Source organism: Chroicocephalus ridibundus, chromosome 7, assembly GCF_963924245.1.
Source record: "Chroicocephalus ridibundus chromosome 7, bChrRid1.1, whole genome shotgun sequence".
Lineage (NCBI taxonomy): Eukaryota > Metazoa > Chordata > Aves > Charadriiformes > Laridae > Chroicocephalus > Chroicocephalus ridibundus.
In genome coordinates this window covers 26,566,958-26,579,095 of record NC_086290.1, presented here as the reverse complement: position 1 = coordinate 26,579,095, position 12,138 = coordinate 26,566,958, and positions in this window count along the sequence as shown.

Sequence of the window (12,138 nt, the reverse complement as noted above, 5' to 3'; positions counted from 1 at the left end):
TATTTCTCGCAGCTAATACTATAATTTGGGTTTCTGTTTCTCAGAAAATCCTTCTGCATGAAAAACAAATGCAAATGTCCTTCTTATCAGTATTTCTTACTGTTACCACAAGGCAAAAAGATACTAGGTAGCATGGAAGATTAATTGATATTAGACCTGTTAGTCTACTTCCATTTGTAGTTAAAGTATAATTTAGTATTAAGTCCTTTTTTCTTTTTTTCTTTTAATTCTGCCAGTGTAGTTGGTTTTTTATGATTCAAAGAATGTCTTACTGATAAACAGAGAAATTAATTATGTGATGTCCTTAAGTAGTTATGGACAGCCAAAGGAGGTCCTTCCCATAATTTGACAGCACAACTATATCCGCTGTCCTGTAACAGAAATAGTGCATTTAATGTTACTTATTAAATATGTGTCTTCCCAGACCAACGTCAGCAGTAACGGAGGCAGCGTTTGCCTCGTCCTTGCAGGTATGCATCACGTGTAGTGCTTTGGCCAGTCTGGTTTTCAATGACTGAATCACAGGGGTTTTCCATTGTTTCCAATTTGCAGTAAAGTCCATTGAAGATCCAGTTTCAAATTAAACTGACAGCTCCTCCCTTTCATTATAGTACATCACCGAGCTCCCAAAAAAACACAATTTTGAATAGAAATACCAGGAATCGATTTTTCCATTAGAGTTATGTGTAAACTTGCGTGTTCTTCACAATTTAAATAATTATTTTATTTATCGTTATGATTTGTCAATTATACTTTCTGTGCTTCCCAGGATTACTACCTTATCTTTAAAAGTTTTGGAATGTTTTTACCAAGTGGACATTTCTGAGGGATGCTTCTGAACTCAGATGCCCCCTAATAAACCATAAAATGAATAGATTAAAAAATAGATCTGATTATTTAGGCAGCACACAATTGTCCCCAGTCCCCTGCAAAAAGTAAAAGCAAGTGTTGGTCCTAAACAATTTGTAACTGAAGTAAAAATGTACAAATGCAGAATGTGGAAGGAGAGCAAAGTTAAGTGACTACTATGTGCACTTTAATGAGATTACTGAGTTAGTTGTTGATTTCTCAGTCTGACTAGTTTCTAAACCATCGATTATCCTTTAAAAAAGATTTCAAGGCTGGAAACCAACACAGAAATAGAAAGAAATTTTCAGCATCACAGAGTAGCCACTAAGTCCTTGAAATTCAATGTTGTAGGTGAGAAGGAGCTCAGTAGGATAAAATAAGCTAAAATCTATTATTCAGGAATAAGATTAGAATGTCTTATAACCACTCCTTGTCTGTGAATACTTTAGAAGCTGGTCAAAGAAAAAGAAATAATCTATTGTTAAAATTGATGGAGAGTACAGACTGATGGAGAATATTCCTGGATGGCTATTACTAGCCTTATTTTTTTTCTAATACTGTATAGAAATATTTTAAAATATAAATTCTGATAAATGCAATAAAGACATTTTAATGTACATTTCATGATACGTTCTAAGGTTCTAACAACATAAATACATAAGCATACATATGGTTTTCTACTCATCTTGCAGCTCACATGAAAATCACTTTCTAAATTAAAACCAAAACCTCACTTAGGAATTTCACTTTCTTTGAAAACTATTAAGAATACTCCTGAGTCACACCCATAGCTTTCTTCTAGCACAGAGCTATAACGCAAAGAAAGTTTCCTCCACTGTTTAGGGATTGGTTCTCCCTTGAAGCCTGGATAAAATAATTCTGATAGCACCTGAAGGATCAGCAGAGGATAGCGCTTCAATTACAGGCAAGAACCTGGGCCAAAAAGGAGCTCTCCTAATTCTCACAGTGCTCATTACCTTTGGCTTTCTGCCTTAACAACTGGCATATACTACATCAGGTGTATAAATGTTCTGTGTGGTTCTTACATCTTCTCCATGCTTAGACTCACTTGGCCTCCTCTGCTGCCTTTTACCTCATGAAATCATTATGTCATTTACTTTATGTAAAGCAGATCCAAACCACTTCTGAATTACAAGTCTTTGCGTGGCACCCTCTTTGCAAAGGTGTGAGTGGCCACACTAGGGGCAAGCAAACAAAATTCTTTGCCCAGAATCAGGATTTCTGAGCTGCAGTTTCCTCCATTTTTATAGTGTGGATGTTTTAACAAAAGTTATAAAAAGTATTTGTAAAAATGACCTTTGTGTCAGTTTGCCAGTGAAAAATATTCCTATCTATAAGGTGCACAGATCTGGAAAAGTCCAGAGGATAAACTCAAGCAACATTCTGGTTTTGCATCTGGCTTATATTAGTCAATAGCGTATAATGTGATAGTACAATAGAAGTAAAGAGCATGTGGAGGGATTCTACTACTCAGTTACCACATCTGTCTCTCTACATTATCATCATTAGAGTGTTTAGATGCAATTTATCTCCCTTTCCATTTGAAAGATTCATGTTCCCTCCTATGAACTGGGCATCAGCCCAACCGTGATGGGTTGTGTCCGTAGGGGAACGCCTTCACTTCGACACCTGCTATTAGCCATCATCAGCCCAGCAAGCTCTATTTTGATCGTTTATATGTTTGCAATCTTTATCCAAGCAGGGAAGGAATCGGTGCATGTTTCTCTGATATGGAAACAAGAGAGGAAACTAGGGGAAAGAGAAAGAAAGCTATGTCTACTTTTCCACAGCTGACAGATTTCACAGCTCAGACATATGGAAATTTAGCAAAGCTGGGCTCTGCTGCCATTTTAATTAAATACAAATAGAGAAGAAGGATGCTGCTGGGGTTAAGGCCATTGGCTAAGGCACAAGAGATCAAGAGTGAGTCACTAGCAACTGCCACAGTCTGACACTGGGCAAATCAACTTCTCTGTGTCCCAGATTTACAAAATAGCTTGTGTATTTAGACTTCATGTTCCTCTGGGCAAGGATTGGCTTTTATTACATTTTTCCCAGCATCCAGTACCCTGAGGCCCTGATCTCAATGAGGTCATCTGGTTATTATCATAATACAAACAGTCCCATCTACGTCTCTGCTCTCTGGCCTCGATCTTACCCAAAAAAGTTGCATGTAAAAAGGAACTGAGGAAAAATACCTAGATGAAGCACAGGAAATTTTCCTTTCAGGTCAAAATCTTAAACAAAATATCGTAACTATTTCTGTTATGTTAGGACCAAATCACTTATCACTAATTAAGGAATAATGGGGAAAAATTGAGCTGAAGCAACTCACTTTGTTGTCCAACTCCCAGGCATTCACGGCAAAATCAAAAAGCACTACGGTAATCAGAGGTTCCGTTAATTGAGTCCCATCACTGTGATTTAAAACAAAAAAAAACAATGGGCAGGGAGTACTGTTGCAGTGCGTACATTGTCATATCTGTTAACTTGTTTTGGAGATGGTTGTTAAAACACGCTTTGGAGGAAGGTACAATGATCCGTATTTTCTCAGTCTTCCACCAGGGAGAATACTGTAGGATGGTCTGCACTTCTGTTAGTCTCATATTACTGGGATGTGTAGGTGGGTGTGATGCCTGCAGTATGCGTAGGCATTCTCACGCGAGCTTTAATCTAGAATCTACCCTGCGCAGGCTGCAATGACACATCCAGTTGCAGTGTACACAGATGTTGGATACAAAAGAAGTCTAATTTGAATCAGGAGATCTGGGTTCTGTTAGTGACTCTGCTATATATTTCCTGTATTGCTCTAGGCAAGGCATTCAGGGCCTGATCCAGCCTCTATTTAATTCCACAGCAAACTTTTCTCTGGCAGCACTATGAGCTGGATTAGACTTCTAGCCTATCACTTTCCCAGGCTCTCCATATTCCTCAATGGTACAATAATACCTACTCACTCCGTAGGTATCTGGTATGGCTTAAACCATTTGCCTCTAAAGTGATTTGCTACTTAAGCACAGCATGAATATGCAATTGAATTAAATTCTTGGTTCAGCAAAACCCTCAAACCTCTAATAAGCTTCAATCAAGGAAATGTATACTGGAGAATTTTATATTCTGTGTCATTAGGTGTTGATGTGTAGTCTTAAACATGCAAGAAGGTAAATAACTTCAGTGGAACTACTTAGGGACCTAACATTAAGTATATGCCAAAGTACCTTGCTCAAGGCTGTATTGTCTTTCATTAGCCATACACATGTCCTTAAAGTTAAGCATCTGCTTAGATGTATTGTTCAATTCATCCCTAACAGCATAATACTCATAGGCTTTCTAGCATAGTGTACACAAACATTTGAGTCTAGAAGATACTAAAAATAATCTACATTTGATTATATGAAATGTCCAAATAATGGCTTTTGTCTTTCTAGTATATCTAAAGAAACACAGAAAATGTAAGGTTGTGTAGCCCACGCGAATTTCCAGGAATCTTGGTTACCCTATAACCCTTTACTTTTACATAACATTGAAATCACAATACGGATGTGTATTTTGAAGTAATTGTGTTGGTGGTCCCTTCATGCTTTCTGAACATCTAACAGTTAGCTAAGCAAACACACGTGACTGATTAAAAGAAGAAAGGGAACTATTTTTACAGGGACCATTAAACTTTAACTGCCATCTGGCAGGGAATGATTAGAGAAGATCAAAATTAAGGCAGTCAACACAAATACTGTGTGGATACCTCAGGGAATTAATGTGGATAGAAGACGGTGGACTTGTGGCTATGTTAAGAGACAGACAGAGAAGGAAGTGGTGAACACATCCTTTATGACTGTTGCCCTAATAGCCATGATCATAGCAACAGGAGCAGAGAAAGAAGAAATCAAGAACACCTGGGAATAATCAGACGCTTGCTGTCATAAAAAAGAAAGTTAAAGCATTATACAAGAGCCACACCGTTCTTATTCCCCAACAAGTCAGGAAGGAAATTTTTATTGTGGAGGTGTGTTGAAGTTGGCAGGTAGTTAATATTCAAATTAGCCCACTATCTTTACACAGGCATTTTAAATAGGGTCTGTAATAAATCTTTTAATTGAATGACCTTATGGAACATGGACCTGTGGTTAATCTAACTGAACACTGGATGTCACTATTTATACACACTGTTAGTCATTTTAGAGGCATTAAAAACACAATCCGGCCACAAACTGGAACAATCCAGCCATAGCTTTTTCAAATCAGCTATCTTTAATTATTGGTGTTCTTGAGATAGCAGTTTCAATGAGCCAAAAATTCCAAGCTGTGTAAACAAACACAGGTCACTTTTTACAACTGCTCCACTGCTTGCCCTGCCTATGCTGCCATTAGGTGATCCCTAACAAGAGTACCATGGCTGATTTCATTTTTTATGGGGAAGATTTGAGGTTTGAATAGAGAGATAGTGGACTGGCTGCTCACTACAACATCTCACAGCTGAGACTCTTACCAGGCAGCCAGATTATTGTCTTATAACTGTGCTGTTGTGACTGGTAAGGAACAATCAAAATACAGCTCACCCAAAACCACAACAAGCCCCTACACCAGGCAGCTCCTGGTCTGACTGCACTGGTATAGAACCTTCTTCTCACCCCTCAAAAGCTATTGCTTTGGAAAACTCCTGGTCCCTCAAGCATCTGCCCTGAGGTTTTTCATTCCATGGCACTAATAACATAGAGCTCTTCTGCCACTCTGTTCCCCTTCCATGAGGGATGGGTGATTTCCAAGGAATATAATTATTTTGAGGGAGTACTTTTAGGAGCCAGGGTAATGGAAAAAAAAAAGGAGAAAAGAAAAAAAAGAAAAGAAAAAAAGAGAAGAGTATCTGACTCCAAGTGGTACATAAAACAAATCAGTGCTAAAGGTCCAGAAGGTCAGGTTAGCTGCCAAAAAGACTAAGGACAGAAGACATGTGACAGGAGGTAAAGATTAGGAACAACTGATACAGTAATGTATTGTGAAATGAGACTGGCTATTTTTATTCCTTGAGCTCAACACAGTGTTCTGAAGTTTGACTTTTCAGTAGCATAAGAGAAGCACATTAAGTATGCTTCAAAGCGTATGAAGTCTTGTCAACTGTACCTGATTTCATAAACTTATGCTAAACAACAACCACAAAAAAATCAGAAATGTACACGTTACTATTCTTTCCTAAGCCCTTTCTAGGCTTATACAGTACAGAGTAATTCTGCCAACACAAGTAATCTGTTCCGTGGGGCAAAACAGGAGTCAAGTGCAGCTATATTAATATGATACTAATGCTATAATATATTAATATAATATTGTGTGTAATATATTATAATATTTATGTATCTTATATAGAGCATTACATATAATACTGAATTTAATAAGCAGTATTACTTTTGCTGTTCATATGTGACACTTTACAACTGGGTGGGGGCAGAATACGCCTTATGCACAAATCTGTTCAGAATCTGGAAAGCCAAAAGCTGTGATGCAAAAAGGCAACGCTCTATCATTCTCTCCTCAGAATATACCATAGACACAAAGCAATCAAGGGCCACCTGAAAAAGCAGTGCAGCTCTGGTAAACTTCTGCAGTTTGTTGCCCCAGCTTTGATGCAGAAACCTGTTAAGATTGCTCAGAGCATGTAACAGCCTATGGCTCTCTCCTGTTAACAAGGTGCAGAGCATTCATGCTCCACATGCAAAATTCCAAGCACTGAGCCAAACTGAAAGAGAAATACAGTAGACATTTGTTGATTTTTTTATAATGCCCACAAGCATCTACAGATGTGATCCCATGTAATGAAGCATGTGGCCTTAAGCTGGAATTATTTGCAAACAGCAGGATCTCCTGGCAAAAGAGATGGCACTTGCTGTGTTATGAAAGCTGTCCCTCTAAAACCATGTTTGGTTAGCACCTATGCCCTGTTGAAATTGGCATAGATAATTCCAAGTGGGAACAATGCCAGCACGACAGATGGGAGTGAATGCAGGCATGCCAGAGAACCAGTATGTTCATCAAGGCTGAATATTAGGGACAGAGTCCTTTCCAAGAATTTAAAAATGGCAGGCTGTCCGGAGTTTCTGTACTTTAGGTACAGAATATAAGAATATATGATCTCTTTCTGTAACTATAAGCAAAATTAATTATAGTAATTTAAAAATAGCTCATCTGAGCCATGAAAGCATGGCAGTAGTCAGCTGAATTAGAACAACTGTTTCTCTGGATTCAGACTGGCACCAGGTCCTAGAGGGCAGAACCTGTGCCCTGGAGTCAAAATGATTCCACAGGTTTTCTGCTAAGTGGTTCAGACTGAAGAGCTTTTGGACGATAATGAATATTCTTCATTTATGCAGTGCCTTTCAGGCAGTGATCCCAAAGCAATTTGCAAGTGTAAGAGAATTTAAACTCATAGTTGGAAGGCACGTCATTTACAATTAAGCAAACGAATCCTGCATATATTAATGGACTATAGTCCCATCTCCCCTCCCACCAGGGATTATAAACTGGAACTATACTCTCTGTGGAGAGGGTGGAGGAAAACAAAATCCTTCTGCCACAATCCTGGCAGATACATGTGTTCCCTGCTTTTTCTCCTTACATGGCACAAATAGCTATACCAGATCAGTTATCCAAAATGCTAATTTAATCTCCAAGCAGGAATTAGTATTTCCTATGTTTTGTGAGCACTGGACAGTTACCTTTCCTACTTCTCTTTTCAGATTGTGAATAGCCAAAATATATTGCCCCAAAAGACTTGCCTAGGAACATTTACATGATTATGAGAAACAGGAAGATCAAAAAAAAATCAAAAAAAAGTAGCTTAGGTACTATTGTTTAAAAACTAAAATCTGGTGTTGCAATTCCCCTTGCACAAAAAGCCTGTACTTCCAGAAGAGCACACTATCAAAACATCCCTCCATTTGGGGTTTCTTCAACTTCAGCAATCAAAATTTATGGATACTTCTGGAAACACTGCGTCTAATATGCCAAAGTCTTGGCTGTCTGTGCTGTTCTCTGGACCTGTGGTTTATCAGAAAGTGTGTATCCTACGAAAGGTGTTGAGTTGCCAACATTGCGTTCTAACCAGTGCAGCTAATAGCATCAACTTACAGCTGAACTTTGTTTTCTGTTAAAAATATGTTTGATACTATTAGTAGGAATAAAAAGCATTGCTGAATTCATTTTCATTTAATCCAGTGATATTCTATAAACTCAGAATCTATGTGTGTATTACCCAGTCAACTGACTGACCGTTTCAGGTATCAGCTGTTTTTTGCAACACAGCAAAGAGGAAGCCTGAGCCAGCCTTGGGAAATATGTGAGTCAGCTGAGTAAGACACTGTAGTTAAGTGAATTTATGTTCTAACGTAATACATGAAGAGGTACTTTCATTCCAAAAGTTCTGAATTTTCCGTGTATTTATAAGAATTACTTTGATTAAGCATCAGTGGATTGTTTTATTAGTGCTTTTCCTCAAAAGTAAATTTCAGAAAAATACTGGGTATATACATAATAATGATTTTTAAATACAGGAAAGCTCCCCCTGAATGTGGCGATCCTGGCACACACGGTGTAATAGATGTGAAGCATAAAGTGAAACTATTAATGAATCTAATGTTTCCTTTCACTTTGAATTATACTGCAAATACAAATAAACATTACATTAACACATGGAATCTGAATTTTTTAGACAATTTATAATTTTTGCTGACATATAAAATGAACTGGAAAAATACAGGATTACCTTCCACCTTGTGACGTGCTGGGTTTCACAAAAGGGTGGCTGTATTTTTACATATTTACACTGTCATACAGCATCCTGAAGCTAACCAGCAGAACCTGAATGCTGGACAACAGGGCTTGTTATCCAGAGCGAGAGCTGGATATCCAGCTCTACCAGTCTTTTCTGGCAAGGCTGCCCTAGAGCCTTGATCTCACTTTCTACCAGAATCCAGTAGGTACAATGAAAATGAGAACACCTCTTTCCCATGCTGAATTTCTGCTGTAGTAGAATGGTTTTCCTCTTGACAACATCCCATTTCAGTGTATAATGGCTATGGTAGTAGTAGACCCTACTATATATAATCATTGTGCCATTTAAAGCGGATCTTAGAGACCCAAAAATTACATGACAAGGATTATAATGATTTTCCATTCAAACCACATCAATGGTCTCAATAGTATTAGCATACTTTCAGAATCTTGCTAAGTATGAAAATGATATGATGCTTGCGGTTACTGCCATCCATTTCTAGGACTCGGGTGTTAAAACAATCAATGGACTGTTGAGCAGTCCTAAATTAGCCCTACTTTGTTAATTGCCTTCAGCTCTCTACTAAAAGCAGCTGTTGAGACTAAAAGAAAACTAATTTTAGGAAAAAATAGCTTGGGTAAGTACTCTGGGGGACAAAGAGCACTCAAGAAGCAGGTTGTCCCTTTCAGCTGTAAAAAAGAAGTTTACAGTGATGAGAAAAAACTTTTATCATCTGCTTTCCTATAAAGCATCAATTCCAATCCAGCCAACTCAGCAATTAAAACACCCAACATAACTTACATCAAGATTTGCCAACTACTAATAATCAATAAGGTAAACAGGTATCAAGAGTGTGTTAGCAAGAGATTTTCTACTTAAAGCAGAGCCATCTAGTAATGGCTTCATTCCTTCTTCCCAGAGCTAAATTGGTTTAAATATTCTGAAGCGTATTAATTCTGCTCTATATACCTTCTTTCCACAAGCCATTGCTCCAGTTACCCGAGAGGACCTATGCAGTCCTGAATGGGAAGACTCAACCACACGGTTGTGAATGGAAGACGCGGGAACGCAAGATGCTCTCTGGATTGAAACACAGCCTGTGTGTAAAACACTGAAAACCCCTGACTTTGTAAATCAATATCAATCAATGCCCTGCAAAGTACATCATAAATTTGGAAGTTCTAGAGAGCTAACTCTGAGGTAATAACACCACTTTACGTTTTAAAGCATTTCACAAACATTAGGACAATCTCAGGAGGCCTTTGATGTGATTTCATCCTTTGGGGCTCTTCCAACAATTAAGGGTTATTGGAATACATTGGTTTTCCAGACACATCTCCTCTTCAAAACAGGTTTTAAAAAAAGACTAGTGTGAGCACATGACATGCTTTGAGGTAATAATCCTCCACTGGGAGATAAAATTTAACCTGAAGGAATAGGTTTCGATCTAGAAGGAGAACTTTTTATTCAGATTTTGGACAATGGGATTCCTCCTGACTAGCCAAGATTACTCCTTCAGCAAATATAGAACAGACATTCATCTTTTATAAGTTACTAATAATAAATGCTGAATTCTTACAGACCCTTTGGTGCAAAGCACTCTGGACATACTCATTTATTCAGCATTGTCCAGGATTTTACTTGTTCAGTTGAACCAATCTGCAATTGCCAAAATTCATCTGTACCTGGAGGAAAACCAACCCGTATCTTCCCGGCAGCCATGCCAGTTTACAGGTACTGTGCCCAGTTTGCTTATTACCTGCTTTCTGGATGGCAAACTAAACAGGTATAAAGGCTTGATAGATCTCTTTAAGAAGTCACTGGATAAAATGCCATTTGGATGCAACGTCTGTTCTGCTGATACTCGTGTGTTGTAAGAATCGCAGTCTGATATGTGTAGATAGCAACTCATTTCAGGGTTGCAAACTGAAACTGCATGTCACTGTAGGACTGAGCCGTTACATGGTGTACCTAGGAAATGAGCTGCTCAGCAGCAGAGATGAAACAGACTGTCGCTTTTCCAAAAATAAGGACAAAATGACTGGGAGCATATTTATGGTTTCAGGGGAAGTTCTTCAGAAGGCTCGGGAAATCTAGGATGATCTCTTTCCTTTCTGGGAAAGGAGAAGGCCACACTAGTGAACCACAGCCAGCGGTCACTTGCTCTTCTTACTGCCCTGATATAAACCTGGCTCAGCAGCTGGGAGCTGTGGGAGCGAAGTGGAACAGCTCTTTAGGCACTGCTCAAACAGCTGCACTCTATCTTCTTTGCCAGAAGAAAACTGGGGAGGAAACCTCCTCTGGCAGCCTTGGCTACTGCCCACGTGCAAAACTGGTCCTGCCTGGGAGAGACAGTTGGAAAACTGAGAATCTATTCTAAGAGATTTGGGGAGATTAAGATAAACTTCCAAGTAAAACAGAGTTTTGGAAATGTGATGAACAATCAGAAATCACACTGCTCTTTAGTGCACCAATGTACTTCCTTGGGGACCTAGCAGCAGGTAAGCAGATAGGAAATGGCATGAGATTAACAGAAGTCAATTTTTATAAAGATCTGCTTGAATTAAACTGAACTTGGGCCCCAGAGACCAGTAACTGCTCTTCTAAGTCCTCCTGAAAGCTACAGCTGAGTTGTGCATGTAAAATACAACATCAGCTGTTGTGCCTTAAAAGCAACAATAAACAAGTGTTTAATGGTGGTTTTGACATTGTTCAGATCAAACAGCTTGCGAATGCATTTTTTGCAAAACATTCCAGGGTGGGAATTATGACAGAAGAGGGCACTTTCTTCATGGAAGAAGAGGGCTTCCATTTAACATTTTGTTGAATCCGTGCGACATTGTGCTGTGCATACACCGGAGTGTAACGTCCGCTTTGATCTCCATTCAGGAGAGCTGTGGGAAGATATGTTTCATGCCTCCAGGTCCACACCACTAGGTTCCCGAGAAGAAAACATGTTTCTAACTGCTTACTTCCACCCATGAACAAGTGAATTTCTTTGTTGCAAATGGCCTGTGCTTGCTACACTTCCTAATGGAAGTACACTACTTCAGAAACGGTGTACTTGGTATGTTAGTGTACAGCAACATGTTACATTCCAGTCATTCCACGAGTAGAGCATCCATATTTGCTTTAGGGTTTTATTCATGGTGCTGGAAATATTTGTCACCACAACAGCATGTAGATTGAAAATTTTTTTTAGGTGAAAAGTTCTGCCTAACCACTTAGGGGTTTTGCCATCGACACTTATTTCTTACTTGGTGTTTGTCTCCACTCGACAGGCACTGCAGATCTGCCCGTTCACTCCAATTCCCAAACAATGGGTGTAAGGTGTGAAAGGAAATAAAGAAAACAAAAAAGGAGGCAACTTATAACTTTTGCTGGCCTTTATGGACTCCCTTTTTACTGCTACTAAGACTCCGGACACACCCCAGAATCAAACCATGTTCTCTGTTGGGTTTGAGGCAGCGAGCAGAAAGCTGGGAAACAAACTGTTCTGTTGTCTCTCA